Here is a 27,209-nt window from a genome sequence, read left to right on the forward strand (position 1 = left end):
CTAGGGGATTGTGTGGAGAGTTCTCATCAGGGCACTCTAGTTTATGGTCTATGGTTTCTGGGTTTTAAAGTGATTTTAATGGGCTGTTTTTTATGGTATATGACTTTTATGTAATAAAGTTTATTATTTATGCATTTTTTCAGGTGTGCTCACTTTTGTAGTGCAGTGCCTACACTATTCCTGCATGTTAGATGTTGCTGTGTTACACCCAAACTAGTCATTTTTTCAGGTGTGCTTACTTTCTTTTTTTGGACCGTTAAAGGAACAGAGGACATCATCGTTTAATGGGAGTATCTTATATTAGAAAACAAGGATACTGGGCACTCTCAGATATGCGACCAATATTGAATTTATTCATTAAAAATAAGTGCTAGACGAATACCAGTGTGCTTAAAAATCCAAAACAATTTCAATCCATAAAATCCACTAACTTAACATTCATAATAAAACTCCATAAAATGTGTATATATATATATATATATACTAAAACAATAAATATAGCTGGTTGGATTATTTGCAATATTATTCCCAATCACTAGCAGCATTCAAGGGTGTAAGTCCATTAATTCGAATCCGCGATTCTTATATAAAGACAATGTTTGTTGAAGAAAATTGTAGAGTATATTTGTTTGACAAAGTTCGAATACATTTTTCGACAAAAATTCGATTAAACAGTTCGAATCGACAGCAATGACTTTTCCACTAATTAGTTTAATTCAAACTTTGTCGAACAAATTTACTCTACAATTTTCTTCAACAAACATTGTCTTTATATAAGAAAATTCGGATCGCGGATTCGAATTAATGGAGTTACACCCTTGAATGCTGCTAGTGATTGGGAATAATATTGCAAATAATCCAACCAGCTATATTTATTGTTTTAGTATATATATATATATATGTATACACATTTTATGGAGTTTTATTATGAATGTTAAGTTAGTGGATTTTATGGATTGAAATTGTTTTGGATTTTTAAGCACACTGGTATTCGTCTAGCACTTATTTTTAATTAATAAATTCAATATTGGTCGCATATCTGAGAGTGCCCAGTATCCTTGTTTTCAAGAGTGTCTTTTGTTGAATAGATTGGGTGACTCTATTTTACTGAGAGCACCTCATTTGATCTTGGCTGATCCAGTGCGTCACACTATCTTTATATTGTCCAGTATCTTATATTAGTTGTGCAATTTGTGTACGGTATAATATTTGTATTAGTATGCTGAAATGTTTGTTAGAAAACTTGCGGAGCCGAGCCTACGTGTGCGTGTCTTTAAAGAGCTGTGCAAGTAATAACCTTGCGTATAGTACATGATTTACTTCTGGCTATCAACTTGGTTCTGACCAATAAGAACGGCCTATATTTATAATAAATGTTATGAAGTTTTCATTGTTGGCAAGGCAACCAAAATTTAATTACTGTATGGCTTATAGGAATGGACAGATGAACAAATGTTAGATATGTAACTATGTCAGTAGCAGACCCACCTAGGGCTGTTTCCATATCTGCTGCCTTATTTAGCCGAATGCACACGGCCGTGGAACACGGACGTGAGCGGTCCGTGGTATACCGGCCTGGATTTCTGCTGACAGCAGGAGCGCACGGCGTCATTACAGATCTGTAGTTCCAGTGTTGACTTTGAGTGCTAGAGTTACTGCAGAATGGCTGATTACAGGGGTGCAGGATGTCGGTCCCCTTACAATCAGAAATTGATGACCTATCCTGACCATGGGCCTTCAATGAATATGGACTGGAAAACCCCTTTAAATGAAATGCTTAAAGAGGACCCGTCACCGCTCCTGACATGCCTGTTTAACCTCTTCAGGACACATGACGTACCGGTACGTCATGATGCCCTGGTACTTAAGGACACATGACGTACCGGTACGTCATGTGTTGTTTCGATCACTGCCGCCCGGCTGGCAGTGATCGGAACAAGGTGCCTGCACAAATCATTGAGCAGGCACCTAGGCTAAATGCGCGGGGGGGTCCCGTGACCCCCCCATGTCGGCGATCGCAACAAACCGCAGGTCAATTCAGACCTGCGGTTTGATGCGCTTTTTGCCGTTTCTGATCCCTGCGGTCCCTGACCGCGGGGATCAGAAACTTTACAATGCCCAGAATATATATGTTATTCCTCCCCCTGCACCCCTGAATGATATTATGTGGGCGGGTGGTGCAGGGGGAGGGTTGCGGGCGGTGCGGGCGGTGCGGGAGGCGGGCGGTGCGGCAGGCGGGATCGCGATCCCCCGCCCGCCTCCCATTGCGTAATCGTTGGTGTAGAGTGGGTATACCAGGGTGCCAGCACATTGCTGGCACCCTGGTATAAACGGCTGACATCGTTGATGCAATGTCAGCCGTTTAACCCTTTCCATACAGCGGTCCGTACGGACCGCTGTATGGAAAAGGTTAACAGCGCAGGGAGCTCCCTCCCTCTCCGATCGGGGGGCTGCTGTGCCTTTGCAGCCCCCCGATGGGAGAGGGAGAGAGCTCCCAGACAGCCCCCCGACACCCCAGTCCTTACCCTTCCCCGTCTGCGAAGTTGTGGCAGACGGGGAAGGTTCCCATGGCAACAGGACGCCTGCTCAGGCGTCCTGCTGTCCATGGTGCTGAACAGATCTGTGCTGAAAGCATAGATCTGTTCAGTGTAAGTAAAATACAGTGCAGTACCCTATATAGAGTACAGTACTGTATTATATAGACATCAGACCCACTGGATCTTCAAGAACCAAGTGGGTCTGGGTAAAAAAAAAAGTAAAAAAAAAGTGAAAAAAAAGTAAAAATCAAAAAACACATTTATCACTGATTAAAAATGAAAAAAATTAAATTCCCTACACATGATCGGTATCGCCGCGTCCGTAACGACCTGATCTATAAAACGGTAATGTTACTTTACCCGAACGGTGAACGCCATAAAAATAAAAAATTAAAAACTATGATAAAATAGAAATTTTGCCCACCTTACTTCCCAAAAAAAGGTAATAAAAGTGATCAAAAAAGTCGCATGTACGCCAAAATTGTAACAATCAAACCGTCATCTCATCCCGCAAAAAATGAGACCCTACTTAAGATAATCGCCCAAAAACTGAAAAAACTATGGCTCTTAGACTATGAAAACACTAAAACATCATTTTTTTTGTTTCAAAAATGAAATCATTGTGTAAAACTTACATAAATAAAAAAAAGTATACATATTGGGTATTGCCGCGTCCGTATGGACCGGCTCTATAAAAATATCACATGACCTAACCCCTCAGGTGACCACCGTAAAAAAATAAAAATAAAAACGGTGTAAAAAAAGCAATTTTTGGTCATCTTACATCACAAAAAGTGCAATAGCAAGCGATCAAAAAATCATATGCACCCCAAAATAGTGCCAATCAAACCGTCATCTCATCCCGCAAAAAAATGAGACCCTACTCAAGATAATCGCCCAAAAACTGAAACAACTATGGCTCTTAGACTATGTAGACACTAAAACTTTTTTTGTTTTAAAAATGAAATCATTGTGTAAAACTTACATAAATAAAAAAAATTGTATACATATTAGGTATCGCCGCGTCTGTGACAACCTGCTCTATAAAATTACCACATGATCTACCCTGTCAGATAAATGTTGTAAATAACAAAAAAAAAAACTGTGCCAAAAAGGTATTTCTTGTTACCTTGCCGCACAAAAAGTGTAATATAGAGCAACCAAAAATCATATGTACCCTAAACTAGTACCAACAAAACTGCCACCCTATCCCGTAGTTTCTAAAATGGGGTCACTTTTTTTGAGTTTCTACTCTAGGGGTGCATCAGGGGGGCTTCAAATGGGACATGGTGTCAAAAAACCAGTCCAGCAAAATCTGCCTTCCAAAAACCGTATGGCATTCCTTTCCTTCTGCGCCCCGCCGTGTGCCCGTACAGTGGTTTACGACCACATATGGGGTGTTTCTGTAAACTACAGAATTAGGGCCATGAATAATGAGTTTTGTTTGGCTGTTAACCCTTTCTTTGTAACTGGAAAAAAAATATTAAAATGGAAAATCTGCCAAAAAAGTGAAATTTGGAAATTGTATCTCTATTTTCCATTAAATCTTGTGCAACACCTAAAGGGTTAAAAATGTATGTAAAATCAGTTTTGAATACCTTGAGGGGTGTAGTTTCTTAGATGGGGTCACTTTTATGGAGTTTCTACTCTAGGGGTGCATCAGGGGGCTTCAAATGGGACATGGTGTAAATAAACCAGTCCATAAAAATCAGCCTTTCAAAAACCAAACGGCGCACCTTTCACTGTATGCCCCGCTGTGTGGCCGTACAGTAGTTTACGGCCACATATTGGGTGTTTCTGTAAACGGCAGAGTCAGGGCAATAAAGATACAGTCTTGTTTGGCTGTTAACCCTTGCTTTGTTAGTGGAAAAAATGGGTGAAAATGGAAAAATAAACAAAAAAATGAAATTCTCAAATTTCATCCCCATTTGCCAATAACTCTTGTGCAACACCTAAAGGGTTAACGACGTATGTAAAATCAGTTTTGAATACCTTGAGGGGTGTAGTTTCTTAGATGGGGTCATTTTTGGGAGTTTTCTATTATCTAAGCCTCACAATATGACTTCAAACCTGAACTGGTCCATAAAAAGTGGGATTTTGAAGATTTCTGAAAATTTTCAAAATTTGCTTCTAAACTTCTAAGCCTTGTAACATCCCCAAAAAATAAAATATCATTCCCAAAATGCTACAAACATGAAGTAGACATATGGGGAATGTCAAATCATCACAATTTTTGGGGGTATTACTATGTATTACAGAAGTAGAGAAACTGAAACTTTGAAATTTGCAAATTTTTGAGATTTTTTGGTAAATTAGGTATTATTTTGTGCAAAAAAAATAATTTTTTTGACTTCATTTTACCAGTGTCATGAAGTACAATATGTGACGAAAAAACAATCTCAGAACGGCCTGGATAAGTCAAAGCGTTTTAAAGTTATCAGCACTTAAAGTGACACTGGTCAGATTTGCAAAAAATGGCCTGGTCCTAAGGTGTAAAAAGGCTGTGTCCCTAAGGGGTTAATAGCTTCATGCATTCCCCATGTAATAACAATCCTGGAGCATCTCTTCTTATGTCTCTGTGTTGTGCCGTTCCTTTATTATTTCTACTAGAAGTTATGAATGAATTGCTAGCGGTCTGCGGTAAGGGTACAGAGGGGAGGTAACCAGTTGGGGGGGTGTACCTGCACCGTCTGAAAATGGCAGCACTGATTGGATAGAGTGAGTCTGTGCAGGGACACCCCCCCAACTGGTTACCTCCCCTCTGTACCCTTACTGCAGACTGCTAACGATTTATTCATAACTTCTAGTGGAAATAATAAAGGAACAGCACAACATAGAGCCATAAGAATAGATGCTCCGGAATTGTTATTACATGGGGAAAGCATGAAGCTATTAAACAGGCATGTCAGGAGCGGTGACAGGTCCTCTTTAATGCAAAAGTGGTCTCCAATATGTGGCTCTCCAGATGTTATGAAACTATTTCCAGCACGCTCAGACAACCATGGTAAAACATCAAATAGGAAAAAAGAGCCAAGGGTACATGCAACTGATGCCATTTTATTTCAATGTTTAAATGAATCATCCACTTCTAGCTTTTTAAGGCAAAAAGTGAAACGGTCCACCACCCCTAATTCAATATGGAGAAATTGCATGGATGAAGGGTTTGACAAAAACAGGGGGTCCGCATGCAAGAATAGTATATGGGCCCCAATGATCTCAAATAGCTCATCCCAGAGTACCCATTATGCCTCTCTCTGCTTTTTATACATCTGGATTTTTGCTGGATCCGTCATGGATCAGCAAAAACGCTTCCGTTAGGATAATACAACCGGCTGCATCCGTTATGAACGGATTCGGTTTTATCATCTCTAAAATGACCAAGATGGATCCGGCACTAAAACCATTGTAAGTTAATGGGTGCTGGATCCGTTTTCTTTTGTGTCAGAGAAAACTGATCCGTCACCATTCACTTATATTGTGTTTTATGCAGGATCCGTCTTGCTCGGTTTGCTCTCCGGTATACGGAATGGAATGCATTCTGGTGCACTCCATTCCTTTCAGTTCAGTTTTGTCCCCATTGACAATGAATGTGGACAAAACTGAAGCGTTTTCCTCCGGTTTTGAGAACCTATAATGGATCACAATACCGGAAAGGAAACCGCAGATGTGAAAGTAGCCTAACAATCCACCTGGAATCGTGAGCTATGAAATTCACGAGTTCCGTCCATAAATTCAATATAATAAACTACAAGTGTGCATGTAAGAAGTATATAAGTTCACATTTTTGTATTTGTAGACGTGTCATGTGGGCCCTTAGTATAGCATATACCTCTCCTTCCTGCTCAATGTGACTTTACACAGTCAGGCTATATTCACACAACAGATGTGTGTTTATCCATTTCTAACGGATGTTCTGCGGCCGTGAGCGGTCCGTGGTATCCCGGCCTGGCATTCTGCTGAGAGCAGGAGCGCACGGCGTCATTGGTTGCTATGACGCCGTGCGCTTCATGCCGCCGCTGCACTACAGTAATACACTCGTATAGATCATAGCAGTGTATTACTGTAGTGCAGCGGCGGCATGAAGCGCACGGCATCATAGCAACCAATGATGCCGTGCGCTCCTGCTCTCAGCAGGATGCCAGGGCAGGATACCACAAACCTCTCACGTCCGTGTTCCACGGCCGTGTGCATTCGGCCTTAGTCTACATTCACAAAACAGTGAAAAAAACGTCCGTGCATTCAGCCTAAGTCATGGAGCTTTAACTCCTGCTGTGAGAGTGCTGCCATGTGACAACATGAGGAAACTTCTAGTCTATAGTTGTCAGTCTGGTTTTCCTTGAACTCTAGGCCAGCCAAAGCCATGTACGCTGACATTAAGCTGGCTTTAACTGGCTAACATTACATGGACCATGAAAACTATTTTCATGAAAACATTTCTCCATATATCCATAGACTGCAGGCCTCAAAGGAGTACTGTATAAGACAAACACATTTATAGGCTTTAAGACGGAGCAGACAATAGAACCAGGACTGACCGAGCAGATGCCAGTCCAGCCGGGTTTGGGGGCTAAGTTGATGTAGGTAAACATGTCCTATGCTCATCCTTGAAGTCCAGAATAAGGTAGATGGAGGGTCTTTCATGACTCTGTTCCTCCAAAGTCCATATACAACTGGAGTTGGCACTAAATTTTGAAGAAGGAAGTCTCTTTTGTACACTATTAGGTAGAGAAAACCTTGTTGTTTGGTACAACCACATGTACTTTAAAGTGGTTGTCCACCTTCAGGGGCTTCTCAGTCAGACCCCCCTAGTCGCTAGACCCTAGGAGGAAAGCATACTTACCTGCTCCCAGCCACTATGTTCTGGCTCCTTCAGTTCTCCGCCTTCGCTGCTGTGCTCCGGTCCCCACTGGTAAACTTATGTTTGACGGGGTCACGCGGCTGCTGCAGTCAAATGTCTGGCTACAGCATTGACGTGTCCCTCATGTGTCCCAGTGGGGAGGTTTGGCTGAGAGTCCCCCGAAGGTGGACAACCCCTTTAAAGAGGTTTTTAGTATTTGCTTTTTTCTTAAGTACCACATACAAATACAAAAATACCATCATCTGTGTGAGCGATTACTTCTAATTCTTACATATAAAACCTCATTCACATTCATTATACAGAGAAAATACTCTCATGCCGTACCCAGAGCAGGAAAGAAGTGCATTAATATAAGCCGATCCATGCTTCCTAAAATTCAAGGTACTAACGTTGTCATATTGTAAAATCAAGTTCAGATAATCAAGATGATGAAGGTTAGTTTGCTTTCTAACAGAAGCAAAGAAGTGTGCCAAGAGTCACATTGCTGGGGGGGCACTGAAATAACAAGCTGGATAAAAAAAGCCCATTACAAGAAGTAACATTGAAATGACCATTATCTATGTGATAGATCAGAAGATGGTCATGGACAATGCACAGTTCAACAACCGGTCCAAGAACTACACAGTGCAGGACCACCTCCGGAGCATACATGGTGGCTAAAAGTGCACGAAGACACATGGAAAGATCGAAGACAGTAAGAGACCACTAGCAGGCCTGGGAAAGGCAGAGGGGTCTCTTCTCTGGTATCGCAAATTCATGTTACTAAGTGGTGCACAAAAAGAGGAGTTACTGGGTATGGGGCATAAAAAGAGGCATTATTGCTGCGCAGGGGCAAAAAGGGGGCATTATTATTGGGCAGGGCACAAAGGGGGCATTATTACTGAGAAGGGTGACAAAGGGGGCATTAATACTGAGCAGGAGTACAAATGAGGCATTATTATTGGGCAGGGCACAAAGGGGGCATTATTACTGAATGGGGACACAAGGAGATATAATTGAATGGGGGAACAAAGGACACATTATTTCAGAGTAGAGACAACAAGGGGTAAAAATACTGTGTGGGGCACAAAGAGGGAACATTATTACTGTAGGGGCACAAAGAGGTCCATTACTGTGTAGATGGCATTATTAATAAGAGGGGCAGAAAGAAAGGCATTATTATTCTGTTACTATAGATCAGGGATGACCAACCTGCGGCTCTCCAGCTGTTGTAAAACTACAACTCCCACCATGCCATGCTGTAAGATGATAGCTGTAGGCAGTTTGGGCATGCTGGGAGTTGTAGTTTTGCAACAGCAGGAGAGCCTCAGGTTGGCCATCCCTGCTATAGATAGTACTATGTCTGCCATCTCTTTGCATAATAGTAGGATGTAGTTTGCCATTTCATGGAGTCTGAGGATAGGGAAACATCCTACCGATTGTTGTGTGAGTAGGATATTGGCCTATCTATGGCTGCCCTCCCACTGATCCAGTTAAGCAAGACTGCTTAAAGGGGTTGTCTAAGTTACCTGAAAATCTGTCCAATACCACTAAATGGCTTAAAGAGGTTGTCCAGAATGGCCTATTCTCAGGAAATCAATATCCAACACCCAACACTCCACTGATCGGCTGTTTCACTTCACTGGGAGCAGTGGTGCAGTAACCAGCTGCATACACTGCACACTGGACAGAACTGACCTCCGGCACTGGTATTACTGCAAAACAGCTGATGGGTGGGGGTGCAGAGTGTCAGACCCTCGCTGATCAGATATTGAGGACCTATTCAGAGGACAGACCATCTATAGTAAAATCTAGGACAATCCTTTTAAATTTAGAAGAAAAAACATCCTCCACTCCTCCGCTCTGCACCCCAGCTCCAGTCCTCCTGTATACGAGGCAGGTATATGGCATGTGACCGCTGCTTCCAATGTCGGTCCCGCTGTATACCTGTGTGTAACTCGTACAACCTGTTTAATTGATTAGATATGTATGACTATAATGAAAACTTCAGCTGCAGACCACCCAGGCAGTGAAAAAGTTAAGTCCCTAAACATTACTTTCTGGAAATTCCTTAGTGTATTACCGCATAGCACTATGGTGGTGTGACAAGGATCAAAAGATTAAAAATCATTTCATTTAACTCTATTTGTCAATCTCTTCCCAAGAGATTTCACTTTCAGTACCAGGGGTCCTGCTGCTGCCATAAATCCCTAGCACAGACAATGGGGTAGTGCCACTATAGCTAAAACATGAGGTTTCTCCATCTATTATCATCTATGAAGAGCTGACCCAGGACACCCCCTTAGGATGCAACCATAGATTGCTTTCTGATTATAATCACTATTTAAAGTGGACCTGTCACCTCTACTTTCATCCCTTATGTAATAAAAATTCTGGAGCATCTATTTTTAGGATTCTGCGTTGTACCATTTTTTTTTATTATTCCTGCTAAAAGTTATGAATGAACTACCAGCAGTTTACTCTGAAGGTCCAGATGGGTGTTACCAATTGGGCGTGCACACTGATTGGGTAATGTCAGGCAAGGCAGGGACACATGCTCATGTTAATGCAGCTTCATCTTTGCTGATAATCAGGCAATTATCGGGGTTCATTCCTGATAATTGCCTAAATCATTGGATCGTGTAAAAAGACCATTAGGCAGCAAACTGAGTGCCTATGACTTCATAGTAAAGCTGCCCAGTGTATGATGCAATGCCTTCCATTGTCAGAGGATTGGGAGGGATTAATCGAGGGGGGGGGGGGGGGGGTGTTGCAAGACAAATATTGATTATCATCTATTGTGATCCATAATACCTTAACAAAAAATAGCATTAGATTAACTTTTTGTGCACAAGTGCTCAAATCCTTAGGTTCTTATTGTGAAGGTGGTAGGGACGGTAAAGTGATAGAGAACCAGAAAAAAATCCTTTATTTGTTTACTTTCTCACAGGGCATTAAAATATACAATTTCATCTCAACAAAGGGGACAATGCAGGGAAACACCTATATTTCATACATTCTGTATAAAAGGCAGTGAGAGCTCTGAGGGATGGGTGTGATCTGATACCAAAGTGTGACATCAAGCCTCGCATTCTTTAAAGGGAATCTATCCAGGAATCTGATTGCTTGGGAAAGGCAGTTTCATGTGCAGCGTCCCACATGTGTGTGTAAATGGGACACTTTAACCTGTGGCTGTACGGCGCTGGGAACCGGGTTCAAAATACCAGCGCCGTACGTGTTCACCCGCTCCCTGAGCGAAATCGCTCGGTGACCGGGTGATGATGGCTGCTCAGGACAGCAGGCAGCCATCTTCCCAAGGGGCAGAGGGAGGTTTTTCTGCCCCTCTGCAGCATCGATAGCTGCGATTGGCTGATTTCTGCAGACTGGCCAATCGCAGCTCCAGATGATTTTTCATTCATCCAGGAAGCTGCAGGGGGGTGGAACAGGGTTTGTACAGGGGTGACTGGTGCTGAACTTGTCAGCACCTGTCCCCCCTGGGTCAGGCAGGGGACACCAATGGCTCCAGCCAATGGCAGCGCTACAGCTGCACAGGAGAGGGCAGATCCTCCCTGCATGCAGCCATTCTAGCTGGTGACTGCATGCAGAGTGGACCTGTGCCCCTCTGTGCTGTATCTGGCCTGCTGGGATTTGTGGTTCCACACCACATGCGCTTTTCCTGCGATTCTACCTGCTGAAAGAAGAAGAAAGAAGAAAATAAGAAGAACATCTGGAACTGCAGTGATTTTTTTTCTCCATTTGCAGCAGTTCCTAAACCACCCACTGTCACTGTCCCTTCCTGCTCCCCCCTCCATCCCCCCCCATCCATTTTTTACGGACGCCATTTGGTCCGTGCGCTTTTTTAGTTTTTTTTACTCTTTATTTTTTACAATTTTCCAGCTCTGCACAACTTTTTCTGCGTGCGAGCTGTGACCGCTAAGTGCTGTTCAGTACATACCTGCCTGATCAGCATCAGGTGATTATTTTTAGCGCTTTTTTTTTCACATGTGTTTTTTTTGCAATTTTTTTGGGGTTAAAAAAGAATAAAGTGTAGTGAATTTGTATACTACAGATTTTGCACGCACGATCTGTGTGCATGCGTGCTGCAGAGCACCGATAACTAGTGTGCTCATTTACATCTCCACATTAGTTTTTTTTTACATTTTTTTCTGTGAAAAAAGACCTGCAGTTAGTGGTAGGTAGTTATATATATATATATATATATATATATATATAGATAGATAGATATATAAAAATCTATTTCAGTTAGTGTTAGTTTAGTGTCAGTTTAGTATTTTGCACGAACGCACCATCTGCGTGCGTGCATTTTGAAACCACTACTGAAACCACTACTGTCCATTACTGATCGCGTCTGCTCATTTTTCACCTTTTTTTTTTACTGACCACCATTCACAGTAACACCAGCTCCCCTGCCGCTGTACGAGGTACCACAACCACTACCCCCAAGCCAGACTGCATCCTGGACTACAATAAATACATGGGGGGTTGATCTTTCAGATCAAGTTCTGAAGCGCTACAATGCCACACGAAAAACAAAAGTGTGGTACAAAAAGCTGGCCGTACACATTGTACAGATGGCGCTGTACAATGCGTTCGTGCTATTTAGATCTAGAGACCAGACAATAACATTTCTACAATTTCAAGAGGGGTTGATAAAGGCCCTAAATTTTTCAAACCAAGCAATGGAGGGTCCCAGTACTTTTGTAAGTTACCGCGCCCGAGTTGTACCAGGGCAACATTTCTTAAAATACTCCTTGAGGGAATGGGGTAACTCTTTGGAGGTTTACACTGTAGGGGTACCTCAGGGTCTCTTCAAATACAAAATGGCGCCTAAAAAACATTCTAGCGAAATCTGCCTCCAAAATCCATATGGTGCTGCTTCCTTCTGACCACTGGCACATGCCCATAGAGCAGTTTACCGCCACATATGGGGTATTTCTGTAAACTGCAGAATCAGTGTAATGCATATTGAGGTTTATTTTGCTGTTAACCCTTGCTGTGTTGCAAGAAAAAATTTATAAACATAAAAAATATACCCAAAAAGTTAAATTTTTAAATGTAACCTCCATTTTCATTTCATTCTTGTGGAACACATCAAGGGTTAACAACGTTTGTAACATCAGTTTTGAATAATTTGAGGGGTGTAGTTTCTAAAATGGGGTCAACTATGGGGGGTTTCCATTACATAAGCCCCTCAAAATCACTTTAGAACTGAATTGGTGCTTAAAAAAAATGGTTTTGGAAATTTTGGTGAAAATTAAAAAAATCGCTTCTAAAATTTGAAGCCTTCTAACGTCCTAAAAAAATAAAATGACATTTACAAAATGATGCCAACATAAAGTAGACAAATGGGGAATGTTGATTGATAACTATTTTATGAGGTATTACTATCTGTCTTAAAAGTAGAGAAATTCATATTTAGAAAATTTTGAATCTTTCAACATTTTTGGTAAATTTGGGATTTTTTCATAAATAAAAGGTGTAATATATTGACTCAAATTTATTACTGTCATGAAGTACAACGTGCCACGAGAAAACAATCTCAGAACGGCTTGGATAAGTAAATGCGTTCCAAAGTTTTTAGCACATAAAGTGACGCATGTTAGATTTGCAAAAATCGGCCTGGTATTTAAGGTAAAAAGTGGCTCGGTGCTGAAAGGGTTAAACATCTGCCTATTTATGTATTTATTAGCATTTTATGGTATTTCACATTATCAGGCTGGCATTGTCATTTCACCCATTTGCCCATAGGGGGTGCTGGCACCACATAATATATATAGCTTGGGTGTGTCTAGCTCAGAGAGAGAGAGGAGAATGTAGAAGGAGAGAGAGAGAGAGAGAGAGAGAGGAGAATGTAGAAGGAGAGAGAGAGTAGTGAGAGGAGGAAAGCAAATGTATGGAGGAGAGAAACGGGCCTAAATCAACATGTAGCTGTTTTCCTTTCCTCTGGGCCCTGATTAAGCCTGGAAAAGACAAACACAGTCCAAGCACCAGACAGTAGGTCTATGTCTAAATATGAAGCAAGCCTAGCGAGTGCCTGAGAGTAACTTTCCAAGTGGGGGGACACGTATGTATAATTAGTGCGTAGAATTGTCCTTAGTCACTAGAAGCCTTCCGGGAAATAGTGGAAAACCTAAACCTTTTTAGGAGAGCATCCTGCAAATAATGTAGCAGAAGATTAATGCCTGCCACGAGGGAGAACGCCCTTATTGGATAGCTCAAAATAAGTAGAAAACTGCATAGTTAGTACCAGGGTGCTATAGTTTGGACTTAGAATAATTACAGAAGTCTTGCCTGTAAAGTGTCAACCTTAAAGAGAACTCCTCAACTGACAATTGCCTAAACCTGATAAGTGGAATACATTTGAACTTATTTCTGAGTCATCACTTATGCATATGAATGCACTTTATTGATGGACTGTAACATCTGCCTTGAAACTATGGATTCAAGTGAATGTTGGAATTGCTTTACAACAACTGACTCCTCATTACTACTACTCTCAACATTTGCACCTTACGGTGCTGGCGTCTCGAACACAGGGGCCGAGCCACCAATGCACCTTAAACACCTACACCATCAAGGGCACCTCAACTTCCATCTGGCTGGCGTTCCGTGCAATAGAGAGTGCCCTTGAGGATTTAGTGCTGTCTTCCAATCCACTGCACTGCCGGCCCAGGGAGGCTCTGCTAACCGTGAGTACAAACAACTACTACCCCCATCGGCCCACCGTGAGTAAAAGAAGTGTATGACGATGAATTGCAAGAAAAAGCATAATAGTTGTAGTTCACAATTTCTTGTACTTGGTGCCTCAGGGGGCACCTTTGAAATGTTATAACTTTTCATGAAAAATGGCATCTTGTTCACAGGCTGTTGCCCCCAATTAAATTAATGGAAACCCTAAGCACTGTCTACACATGGTTGCAGTTTTTATTAATAAAAACCCAAGACCTTGGTCACTGGACTGGGCTTTGCTAAAATCTGCACCAAACTTGCTCACTTGGCTATCGAGAGGACGCTATGAATGCTCTTCATGCATATCAGGGTTCTTTAGAGTTGGGCCCGCACCTATCAGACATTAATGGCATATCCTATTAATATGCTATAAATGTCCTCTTTATAGGAGAGAACACGTGGCAAAGAAACACCCTAAGGATACATCATAATATGTGAAATCAGCATAACATGTCAAATCAGCTGTAATAAACATGCATTACACTTAGGTATACACAATACATAATACAAAAAACTGCATTAGACATATTTAAACATAGGCAACATGGTGGCTATCAGTCTTGGCTATTCAGCCTCCAGTAAAGTGCAAATTCTGGAATATAATTTTAAGTGCACGTTTAAGGGTCCGGCTACATGGCGACACTGGTCTTGGCATGACATGTGTCATGACTGTCTGGCCACCCTACTCACCTCCTGAATGACAATCTGCCTCCCAATGAAACTGACAGGGCCAGGCACCCTCATTGCTGGAAGTGAAAGTAGCTGAAACCTGCTTTCACTTCTGACCCAATTTCTATAGGCTAAATCTCCTGGTGTAGAAGAGCTAATGCTGTGATTCTGGTCTTAATTTAAAGGTTAAATTGCCACCTTTCAAATAAGACCAGGGCCACAGCTTCTAAATAGTCAGAGACATGAAGGCTTAAAGCAGTCTCTCTTTTAGCTGGCTGTAATCTCAGTCAGCCTGGAGGAAGGAGGAGGTGCCAGTCTGCAGTTTGGGAGAGAAAAATAATTTTCTCTCATGATAATGATTATGACTACAGAGAAATCTAATATATTAGCCCTCACATGGTTATGTCATCAGAAAATTCTGGGTCTTGGAATTCAGCGGCATAAAAACTGGTTATTTTGTAAAAACAATTTTATATATATATATATACATATATATATATATATATATATATATATACACACACACACAGTATATAATATATAACATAATAAAACATACATTTGACATCATCATAATGGTACTCACCCACAGAATAAAGTTATTGTGTTTTCTATACCACCAGAGAATTCCGTAAAAATAAATCCCACAAAATCCCCCTAAAAATAAAATACAATTTATTTAATACACTAGACCCAAAGAACTACAGCTCATCCCACAAACTTCAAGGTCTCATATAGCTAAATTAAAATTGAAGAAATGTAAAAGTTTTGACCACTGCACCACAGAGGGAAAAAATTGTTACTGGTCCTTAAAGGGGTTGTCCGCTTGACCTATAGCTGATCGCCGGGGGTGCTGGAAGTCGCCCCCCCCCCCCCCCCGATCTGATATTGATGACCTATCCTGAGAATAAGGTGATCAATATAAAAATAAATACATCGGAAAACCCCTTTAAGGCAAAAATTTGTTACATCACTAATACACTTCAGGCAGTTGTGTGCCAAATATATTTACTTCAGACACAAATTCAAAATCTACAATAAAAAAAGTTAAATTTTCAGGAGGGTTTTTTATTTTATTTTAACGTGACTGTTGGGAGGTTAATCTGGGGCTAACAGACAATCACCTCCTACCTGTGATCATTATGGAACTCCAGTACTTCTGTCCCCAGTTATGCCCCATGGAGTATACCGAGTCCTTAGAAGGATGGCCCAATATGCTAGAAGCTAGAGCTAAAATCCTCCTGCAGTCTTTTCCGGCAGCGGTTTTTGTCCGGCCAAATCATAGCATAAATGCCAGAAACAGGCCGAATCCCTGGCGGGTCCCATTATAGTCAATGGAGCCTGGCAGTGCTCCAGCAGTTTCCGGCTTTGCCGGATGTGATAAACTCTTGTAGACTTCTGGAAGATTTTAGCGCTAGTGTGAAATTAGCCTACATTTTTTCTGTTTCCTCCAAAGCAGATTCGTTAGGGGGTGTTCGGTTATGAGAGAGAACAGGCTACATAGTGTGCTGTCACCTGTGGTCCTTTATGTAGGTGGGTAGATGTATTATACTTGTTCTATGGGATAAGAAATGTTCTGGACCTTCTTACACCTAAAGAGTTTTTGTCATAATTATAACTGTTGTTACTAACCGTGAATCTGGTCAATGTTTTATTTCTTCTCAGCTCATGTCTTAATGAAATATCCTAATGCTGAAACATTACTTTATTTTGAGGTATTTATAACAAGAACAACTTCTGACAGCACATTCCTTAGATTGACTCTAAATGGGGTCAGTTGGCTGGTATGAGATGAGGAATGAAAGACATTGACCGGCTTCTCGGAAATCATGCACGCTTCAGGTTAGACGCGGAAGGGTTAAACAGGAGATCTTAGTGCTCCATTGACTTCTCTGTGTCACTGAAACCTCCTGTCTTAAGAACACAAAGCTTACATTGTGTGCAGTAGGATACTGAGAAGATGCCCCTGATCTTGGCAAGGTCTAGGTGTACTCAGAACCTAGCTATTAAAGAAATACCAAAACAAAAAGATATTCATCCTACCTGATAATCGGCAAGTGGGCTTTCCCACAGCAAACATTTCACTCCTGCAGAGGCCATTACTGGTCCCTCACCAATTTAAAGGGACAATATGCCTTGAAGAATAGATCTGAATGACTGAGCCACACAGCATTCTCAAGTTCTGAGTCAGCCTCATGTCCTAGCAATGCTACACAATGATGTTAATTGACATAGAATGAAATGGGTCCTAGTTTTGACATATGGAAATTTGAACTAAAATGATATGTTGCCACTATATCAGCAGAAAGAAAGAAATACATTTTATTACAAAGAGTAGGTTGTTTTAGAGAAGAAATATCTCACCAGGCTTAGGATACCATTTCTGAGGGCAGCATAAAGTAATGACAGACACCCTAATAATGGTGGTGTGTCACTTAGGCTATTTCCACATATGGATCTGGCATAGTCAGATAGTACTTTTTGCCCGCCGTACCCCGTTGACAATAATGGGAACCAGCAAGGATCCGTTGTGAAAAAAGCTAAGTTTTGCGGTCCGTTTTTCACTGATCTGTTGTTCCGTTTTTTGTTTCCGTTGTGTTTCCGTTTCTGTTCCATTTTTCCATTCCGTTTTTCCGTATGCCATATACAGTAATTACATAGAAAAAAATTGGGCTGGGCATAACATTTTCAATAGATGGTTCCACAAAAACAGAATGGATACGGAAGACATACGGATGCATTTCCGTACGTGTTCCATTTTTTTTTTTTGCAGGCCCATTAACTTAAATGGAGCCACGGAACGCGATTTGCGGGCGATAATAGGACATGTTCCGCTGGAACAGCCTGCCGGAAAATGCTACAGCCAGTGTGAAAGTGGCCTAAATTCTTTACTCAGTGTGAACAAAAAGAAATTTCATGTTCAACCTCTGCACCATATTCATGTGTCTTTATGTTTTAAAGCCGCCATACAAGTGTATTGTTGGTGAAAACACAAGAACGACAGATGATGTGGGGAAGAGAAGGGTCGGGCAAAATGAATTTTTTTCACCTGATCCTTTTGCCGCCTATGCGATAAGCCGGTGGCAGAAGTGTCTGGCAGTGGTTTTCTTCTCTTTCTCCATTATGTATGTGAATACACCTACTGTACACATTACGCTGATCCAAATGTGTATTTTCTCGAATAAGGTGTATTACAAAGTTTCTCATATTACCTTGTACTATTTCAAGATTTTTTTACTTACGGCTTATCCTCTGGATAGGTCATCAGTATTTGATTGGTGCGAGGTCCGACACCTGGGACTCTGCGGATCAGCTGTTTGAGAAGGCACTGACGTTCACAGTAGCGTTGCAATGTTCTCGCAGCTTTCCCTAGACCATGTGATGTCACGTTCATTGGTCACAAGGCCTAGGCGCAGCTCAGCCCCATTGAATTGAATGTCGGCAGAGCTGCGATAACAAGCACAGCCGCTACACAATGGTGTTGATTGGTTGAGGTCCCGGGTGTCGGACTCCCACGATCAGATACTGAGGACCTATGCAAAGTTTGTTGAATGTACAGTGTGTATTTGAGGCAGATCTCCTGATATACCATCAATAGTGAGATTACACCGGTGAGCACTGGGATCTTGGACCACCTATGATTTCTATAATAAGAAAGCTCGGCCTTTACACAGGACTCAACCCCTTTGGCACTACAGAGATTTCTGAATATCGGGAGATTATTTTTATTTTATTTCCCGTTTTAGAAAAAAAAAGAAAAAAAAGTGCCCCCTTTAACCATGTAGTATTTCCTCTATTGGTGTAAGGGAGCGCAAAGTGCAAGTCCACACAGTTTGATTAATAGTATTTTCTATGAATGAGTGTTTGTACAATTTGCCTTCTAAAACTAAATGAAGAGTCTACGTCTGACCCTGAAAAACAGACAATGTCTATGACTGTGACACATATATTTTTGTAGGTTAAAAAAAAAAAAAGTGGGATGAAGGACAAATGTTGCAAAACTAAATCTAATAAACTGCACTGCCAGCTAGTTCCACCCAAGGTGACCTTGACACTGAGGCCTTAACAAATCTACTGCCAGTGAAGAAATACGTATTACACAGAAGTGTAGTAAGAAAACTGTGAAAATGAATACAATCTTATGCAATATGTCTCTGAATACAAGGCAGCTACCAACAGGAAAATATGAAATGTATTATCATGTATCCATTGGATCCTATTGCTTACATACCCCAACATATTGTCCAGCACTACCAACAAATTGTACTCACAACATTCACTGTCCTCAATGGACAAGATAATTTCTCTGTCACAAACCTGTTAATGTCACTGTATCCTGTGCACTGTTAGTCCCAAAGACTGTATATGGAGAGAGCAAGATGTTCCTAGCTATTACTGCTAGGGGACACCACCCATTCCTCTCTAGGAGGAAGTAAGTCAGTCTGATGTGAACTGTGGATGTGTATGCAGCAAATACCAGAGCTTAACAGGGAAGCTTCCTTCTCCTGTGGATTACAAAAGCAACCGAGTGACAGCATATGTGACAGCCCTTGAGGGAAAGAGTGACTGAAAGTTCAGCAGCCATACAAGATTAATGTGTATTTTTCAGAAAAAAGGTAACACACCTACTTTGTGGATACAGAGTTCCCTGAATACTGGTGGGAGCTATAAGCTTCAGGTTCCTCATCGCATCAAAAGCACAAAAAAAAGGCCCTCTGTCCAGAGACTGTATTCCACTGAGGATACTGGGGAATGAATAGAGAGAGAAAGAGAGAGAGAGAAAGTTGCACCGCTTGGGCTGGGAAAGGAGAGATTGCACAGCATGATTGAAAAGAGAGAGAGACTAGCCCCATATACAGCCTTGGGTAGTTGCATATGCTCAGTGTAAGGACTGCATTTAATGCGATCAGTGCCTTTGTGAACCATCTATTTGACTTCCTCAGTAAAGTACCGTGGACTTGTTGCATAAAACCTGGCCTCATCATTGCGTGCACCAACATCTGTATTGCTGTCACATCATTTAGTGACCCTGCCTTGCACCTCAAAGTTAATCTACACTAAGAGCACCTCACTTAACATAGGCAGGAGCCCCAAAACCAGTTTACGCCTTGAATGGAGGAAAAAGTGTCACAGCTGCACGGCCCGCAGGAACGACATAAGAAGGACTGCCACCATGAATACCCCATCCTCCCAGGGTCGCTGCAGACCCTATTTCATAGAAAACCTCTTTTTGTGTGGCATTTGAGAAGAAACTGGGTTATGTGGAGAAAATCTGCTCAACAGACAAAGAACATACCTTCAGGCGCTGCACACTGACAGTTTTTAACCAGGGACTGAACCACCATGGGCCACCATGAACTAGTTGTCTAAAATGATCTATGTATTATAATTGACACTGGATTTAACTAAGCAAATAGTTATGAGCCTCTTCCTATTGGATAATTACTGCATGGGCGATTATCTTTCAGCTGGCAACAAGTTATTTAACCCCAACTGGTGCAATGAGTTGCTTCTCATTTCTTAAACAACCATGTCAAAAGACACATCTCGTGGTCGTGGAAAAGATGTTAGTCTGTTTGAGAAGGGTCAAATCATTGGCAAGCATAAAGCAGAGAAAACATCTAAGGAGATTGCAGAAACTACTAAAATTGGGTTAAGAACTGTCCAACGCATTATTAAAAACTGGAAGGATAGTGGGGACCCATTGTATTCGAGGAAGAAATGTGGCGGGAAAAAAATCCTGAATGATACTGATCGGCGATCACTTAAATGTTTGGTGAAATCAAATCGAAGAAAAACAACAGTAGAACTCAGGGCTATGTTTAATAGTGAAAGTAAGAGCATTTCCACACACACAATGCGAAGGGAACTCAAGGGATTGGGACTGAACAGCTGTGTAGCCGTAAGAAAACCACTAATCAGTGAGGCAAACCAGAAAAAAAGGCGTCAATTTGCTAGGGAGCATAAAGATTGGACTTTGGAGCAATGGAAGAAGGTCATGTCGTCTGAGGAGTCCAGATTTACCCTGTTCCAGAGTGATGGGCGCATCAGGGTAAGAAGAGAGGCAGATGAAGTGATGCACCCATCATGCCTAGTGCCTACGGACCCAGCCTGTGGGGGCAGTGCTATGATCTGGGGTTGCTGCAGTTGGTCAGGTCTAGGTTCAGTATGTGCTCCAAGAATGAGGTCAGCTGACTACCTGAACATACTGAATGACCAGGTTATTCCATCAATGGATTTGTTCTTCCCTGATGGCACGGGCATATTCCAAGATGACAATGCCAGGATTCATCGGGCTCAAATTGTGAAAGAGTTCAGGGAGCATGAGACATCATTTTCACACATGGATTGGCCACCACAGAGTCCAGACCTTAACCACATTGAGAATCTTTGGGATGTGCTGGAGAAGGCTTTGCGCAGCGGTCAGACTCTACCATCATCAATGCAAGATCTTGGTGAAAAATTAATGCAACACTGGATGGAAATAAATCTTGTGACATTGCAGAAGCTTATTGAAACAATACCACAGCGAATGCGTGCCGTAATCAAAGCTAACGGCGGTCCAACGAAATTATAGAATGTGTGACCTTTTTTTTTTTTGCTGGCGACTTTTTTTTTGGGACAGGCAGTGTATTTTGTGTCTATAGCAAGCTTTAGAGTGGCCCCAAATATTCCACCCTGACTCTCTTAGCTAATCAAGCTATGAAGGTGCAATAGCTTGATTAATGTGGTAAACACTAGATTAGATATTTATCTGCATTTTGGAATTTTCTTCTTAATAAATAGTGTTGAATGAAAACAGACAAAAGTCAAAAATGTCACTGACATCACACATAAGGGCTGTCTTCTGTATGAATAGAGAATGAGTGATCTTGGATGACTTGTAAGAAGACACATGAAATTGGTGTTAACAGAATTAAATGTAGCATTCAAGGTATGGTTCCTGACCTTTGATAAATGTACATATCTTGAGCGACCTCTGAGCATTCAGCATATTGCATATTTAACATGATCTATTATTTCATTCAAGTTTTTATGATAAACATTTTTTAAAGAATTGCTAGTGATGCTATTTTTTTATTTTCCATGTCACTATCTACAGTATATTATTATTTAAATCCTAAAATCCTGCAGTTTTCACACTGGCCACTAAGCCTAACAATAGGTGCCACGTCTCATTCTGTACACATTTTCAGCAGTCATCTCATTATCATCAGAAGCAGGATCACAACAACAGATACAATAAAAACAGATTGGTGACACATTCCCTTTTAAGAGTGAAAATTGATCATTTGTAAATATAGCCTAGAAATGCCTTAGCATTAGGGCAGCCGCACCTCCAGAACTAATATTGCTGTCACATCAATCACTTTTTCACCATGCTATTACTCTTTGCACCTTTTTTCTTATTATAGTTTCAGTTTTCAAGGATTGATACATTACGGGCATATTATCTGGGAAAAAGAGGAAACACGTGCACGTTAATTATGCGTGAACACCGCGCTATTCACACAGAAGTGTGCATCGGAGGTATATGTTGAGGAGTATTCTAGACGTATACCTCCGCTGGTAACCTCTGATGTATGCCGCTGTATAAGCATATGGCATAGATAGATAAGTATAGAGAGAAAGGTAAACTCTTGCATCTCTGCACAGCAAATGCCAAAGGAAGGCATCTGTAAGGTAAATGGAGCTTAACCAGTGCTCCAACGTGGCGGAAAGTGTCAGTCAACGTGGCCTACCATCCATGTATGTACGGTATGTATGGTGTTGTCACGCAGCATTTTTTAACTGCTCAGACACAAGGGGGCAAGTTTATTGGTTGCACCCCTCCAGCAACCAATCACAGTACAGCTTTCATTTTTCAAGAGCACTGTAAGAAATGAGATCTGCACAGTGATTGGTTGCTATGGACAACAAAGACAGTTTCACAAATCTCCCCCAATGTCTGATGGACTTTAAAAAAAAAAAAAAGGCATATGGGTAGTTTTTTTAAAGGTGTTTTCTGGGTGTTTGGTATTGATGGCCTGTCCTTAGGATAGGTCTTCAATAGCTGATCGGTGGGGGTCTGACACCCGGCACACCTGCCGATCAGCTGTTTTGAAGAGGCTGCGGTACTTCAGTGAGGTCTGCAGCCTCCTCAAAGCACATACCAAGCACAGCGCCATACATTGTATAGTGGTTGTCCTTGGTATTACAGTCCAGGTCCATTCACTTGAATGGGATTGAGCTGTAGCTTGACCATTTGAGGCAAAGGCCTCTTCAAACAGCTGATAGGCAGGGGTTTCCTGAGGATGCTCTGGGGCTGCAGGTGGCCTCACTAGCCGATGGCCACCATGGCAGTGTCTGACTGGCCACAGTTTACTATTGCGATAGTAGCTGGTCGACAAGCCAAACTCACAGGATGGGTTGATAGATGGGGGTTGAAACATGATCTATTGTATTAGATGGGCATTTCTATCATTACTGTTCTCGCTGATAGCAGACTGGGGAGTTCCTGCTGCATTTAGCTTAGTAAATCTCCTCCACTGTCATTAAGTTTAACATTAATATTTAAAAATTGAAGTACATATGAATGCCATGTAAGCCTATACAATGTACACAATGATGGCACGGCTTCATTGTTCAGGTGTTTTCGCTCACTAAACGAATGATTTCTTTTTGGACGTCCTCCACAGCAGACCTCGTCTGTCATGTCTCCACTGCACAGTTTTTACTATTTTCCCCTCGTACCAGGCTGTGCATGGCACCACCAATAACTTTCCATGAATAGCTTTTTTTTTAGGGCCCAAAATATTAGCAAAATGTATCAGATGCCTGAACAATACAAAAGAGAGAAATATGTGGAATATTATCATTCAGAGCCAAAGACACATTGGAGCTGTATACATATTACAGAGCTGGATATTTATAAGTGATACTAATGTAAAAGCTGCTAATTACATTTTTTTAATTTAGCAGCATTGGAGCAATAAAATAAAAATTAAGAGGTTGTTCAGGGGTGATTGGAATAGAGACACAATTAATCCCTTTAAGGAGGTGGCTCTTTGGGGCCATAAAATTTCAGAAAATTATTTTCTGTGTTTTTTACCCTTTTTTATCATTAAAGGGAACCCGTCACCAGTTTTATGGTGTCTAACTAAGGGCAACATAAATAAGTGACTAATTCTCTTAGCAAAATGCTGGGTCACTTTCTTTAATTGACCCAGTCAATCTGCCAACATCTTGTATTGAAAAGCTCCAGCTGATAATGATGAGTCATGAATATTCATGAGCTTCTGACTCTTCCCGCCTACCGCCTGCAGATTGACTGTTTTTTTCCATATGAATCAGCAGCAGGTGGGCAGGGGAGTGGCTATAGCTCTGAATTAAATAAACGCTGGACTCAATGACATCACGCTGGACTCAAATCAGCTCATTAGCATGTGGCATGCGGCATCTTTGTGTGTATATTATGAGGTAACCATCTACTGGTGAATACATCTAAGGCACTTTTTAGTAGTTAATGATTATATATAATTAGTTAGATTATAATCAAATATCCACATGACAGGTTCCCTTTAAGGAAGCCATGGCTTTTATTTCTGTGTCGACATAGAAGGCTGCTTTTTTTGCGGAATGGGTTGTAATTTTCAGTGCTACCATATTGATGAACATATAATGTATGGTCCTTTTAAGAAGACCAATTATCGGGCTGATTATCGGGAACAAACGGCCTATGTAAAGTTGCCGTCAATCAACGGATGGACGAGCGAACGCTCATTCACTGGGCGAAAGAATTGTTGATGCAGACACAAAAACCTTCATTCCTGGTCTCCAGATCATCCTGTGTAAACAGCTATCTGCCAGCCAGAAACAATCAATCTGTATGGAGATGAGAAATCACAGTAAATGTAGCTCTCACTGCCTCTAACGAGCAGGCAACTATTGGAAACAAATCATTCATTCCCGATAATTTCCTGCACAGTCGGCCTGTGTAAACGGGGCATTTAGGACAGTTTCACATGAGCGTGTTCAGTCCAGGAACATTTAATGGCTGCTGCTTGCATGACCCATTGCTTGAGCCTACTATCCATTACTCACCACATCATGTGAGTACAGGAGAGTAGACCCGTGGTAGGGCAGGAACTCACAGTATTACAAATGACTACTATGCAGCGAGTTCTCTCAGATGAGCAGTGGTCGCTGTCACAGAGGGTATTTCCCAGACCGAACATACTCATGTGAACCTGACCTAACTAGGAAGGCTTTAAGAGTTTGTTTTGTGTTTTTTTTCTTTAAATTTATTTGAACATTAAATTTTTTTGTTTCCTTTTTTGGTCCCTCTGGGGGACTTGGATGTCTATGAGAATAATGTATAGCTGATCTATTATTTACCCACTCATAGCTAATGCCGACCCTATGTCTACCATATACCTACATGACTGAACATGCCCTGCCAGCCTCAGGTATGCTGGGACATATTGCACCACAGCAACTAAAGAACAACAGGTTGCACAACCACCATGTAACCAAGTTATTTACTATATACACATACACCAGGGCACTGATGTCGAATGGAAGAACATTTACATTTAGCCATGTTGATTTAGGAGGATCTTGTAAAAAGAATCTCTATCCACGTGTATATGACATGACAGGTAATTAATAGTGTTGGTTGAGCAACAAAGTGCTCGGGGGCTCGAGTAGAACACCTCGGGATGCTCAGGTGCTCTACCAAGCACCCAAGCACAATTGAGGTGACAGAGAAAACCCGAGCATTAAACAAGGCACCCCCTGCTCTGAAGAGGGGAGGGTGCCTGGTTCATAGGAAAAGGTCAGAAATTGATGGAAACACCACCAAAATGGTTCGGTTACAGGATGGGGAGGATGTCTGGATGCATCTTGGACTGCCAGGTCGCTGCTGGGAACAATGTTGTCCAAGTAGTACGCCCATTTTACAGACTGACAATAATATGTACCAAACCGAAGATAAAATCGATTTTAGAGGAAAAATTGTCAGGAAACATTCTTTCCTGTATACTTACTTGTATATAAAGTGCAAGTGCTGCCAAAAATTACAAGGAAAAGGCACTCCGATCCAACCTGTATATCACATAAAGGAGGGCCTCATACACATTGTGGTACAATTGTTCAGGTAGTGGGACTCCTACACTCATAAAGCCTATGCACGGGAAAGTGCTGCCAAAAATTACAAGGAAACGGCACTCCAATACACCCTTTATTACACATAAATGAGGGCATCATACACACCCTTGAAAAAGTATGATTGCTGGCCTGCTGGTGACCCTTAAAAACATTAGGAGCAAGGGCCTGCTGATCTGACCATCTAAAACATTGAAGCAATTTTTCCACAAGTACCTTCTGGTATTGCACCATTTTGCTCGTCCTCTCCACCACAATAATGAGAGATGAGAAGTTTTCTTTGTAGCGAGGGTCGAGAAGGGTGAACAACCAGTTATCGTTGTTGGCCAAAATGCGTACAATGCGAGGGTCGCGGGAAAGGCAGCCTAACATAAAGTCAGCCATGTGTGCCAGAGTCCCAACAGACAAGACTTCGCTGTCCTCATCAGGAGGATGACTCTCAATCTCCTCATCCTCTTCCTCCTCTTCTACCCATCCACGCTGAACAGATGGAATAAAACTTCCATGGGTACTACCCTCTGTAGCGGAGGCAACTGTCTCCTGCTCCTCCTCCTCCTCATCATCCAATTCAAGCTGTTCTGGGTATCACCCTGTATACTGTCTTCCCCCATTTCCACATGCAAAGCATCCGCCTTAATTGTGAGCAGCGAGCGTTTGAGTAGACACAGAAGTGAAATGGTTATGCTGATAATAGCGTTATCGCCACTCACCATCTGTGTTGATTCCTCAAAGTTGCGTAAAACCTCACAGACATCAATGCCCACTTGTGAAGAGCGGAAGCTGCCTGGAAAGACAACGACCATGTTGGAGCTGGTATTCCACTACTGCCCTCTGCTGCTCACAAAGCCTGGCCAACATGTGGAACGTGGGTTCCAACGGGTGCTCACATTGCACAACAGTCGGTGAGCTGGCAATTGCAAGCGCTGCTGCAGCTATGCCAGACTGGCGAAAGCTGTCGACTTGCGGAAATTGCCACACACGAGGTGCACCTTCACCAGTAGCTAAGGCAAATTGGGGTCGATTTTGAGAAACCGCTGAACCACTAGATTGACCATGTGGGCTAGTGTGAGCTTGCCGAGCTCCAAAGCCGCCACCAAGTTACAGCCACTATCAGACACAACCATGCCTGGTTCTAGTTACAGCTCAGTCTGGTCCCTTATCCCCTGCCACAGCTCTGCGGCGGTGTGCTGTTTGTCACCTAAGCAGATCAGCTTCAGCACAGCCTGTTGCTGCTTCCCCACTGCAGTGCTGCACTGCTTCCAGCTACTGAC

General features: G+C 41.9%; 1 protein-coding gene across 3 annotated transcripts in view; it reads right to left on the bottom strand.

Annotated features, from left to right (window-relative positions):
* RBM47 (RNA binding motif protein 47) overlaps positions 1-27,209 on the bottom strand; it is a 147,969-nt gene that overhangs the window by 111,692 nt on the left and 9,068 nt on the right. The window contains exons 1-2 of one of the 3 annotated variants that reach the window (XM_044298532.1): positions 19,111-19,127; positions 15,380-15,450 (exon numbers count right to left, since the gene is read on the bottom strand). The exons of 1 other annotated variant lie outside the window; for it this stretch is intronic. The gene's annotated coding sequence lies outside the window, so the exon portion shown is untranslated. Of the gene's footprint in view, positions 1-15,379; positions 15,451-19,110; positions 19,128-27,209 lie in introns of those variants that run through there. One more of the 3 variants, XM_044298524.1, reaches the window with a different exon arrangement.

The sequence above is a fragment of the Bufo gargarizans genome, chromosome 1 (assembly GCF_014858855.1).
Source record: "Bufo gargarizans isolate SCDJY-AF-19 chromosome 1, ASM1485885v1, whole genome shotgun sequence".
In the NCBI taxonomy this organism is placed as follows: Eukaryota; Metazoa; Chordata; class Amphibia; order Anura; family Bufonidae; genus Bufo; species Bufo gargarizans.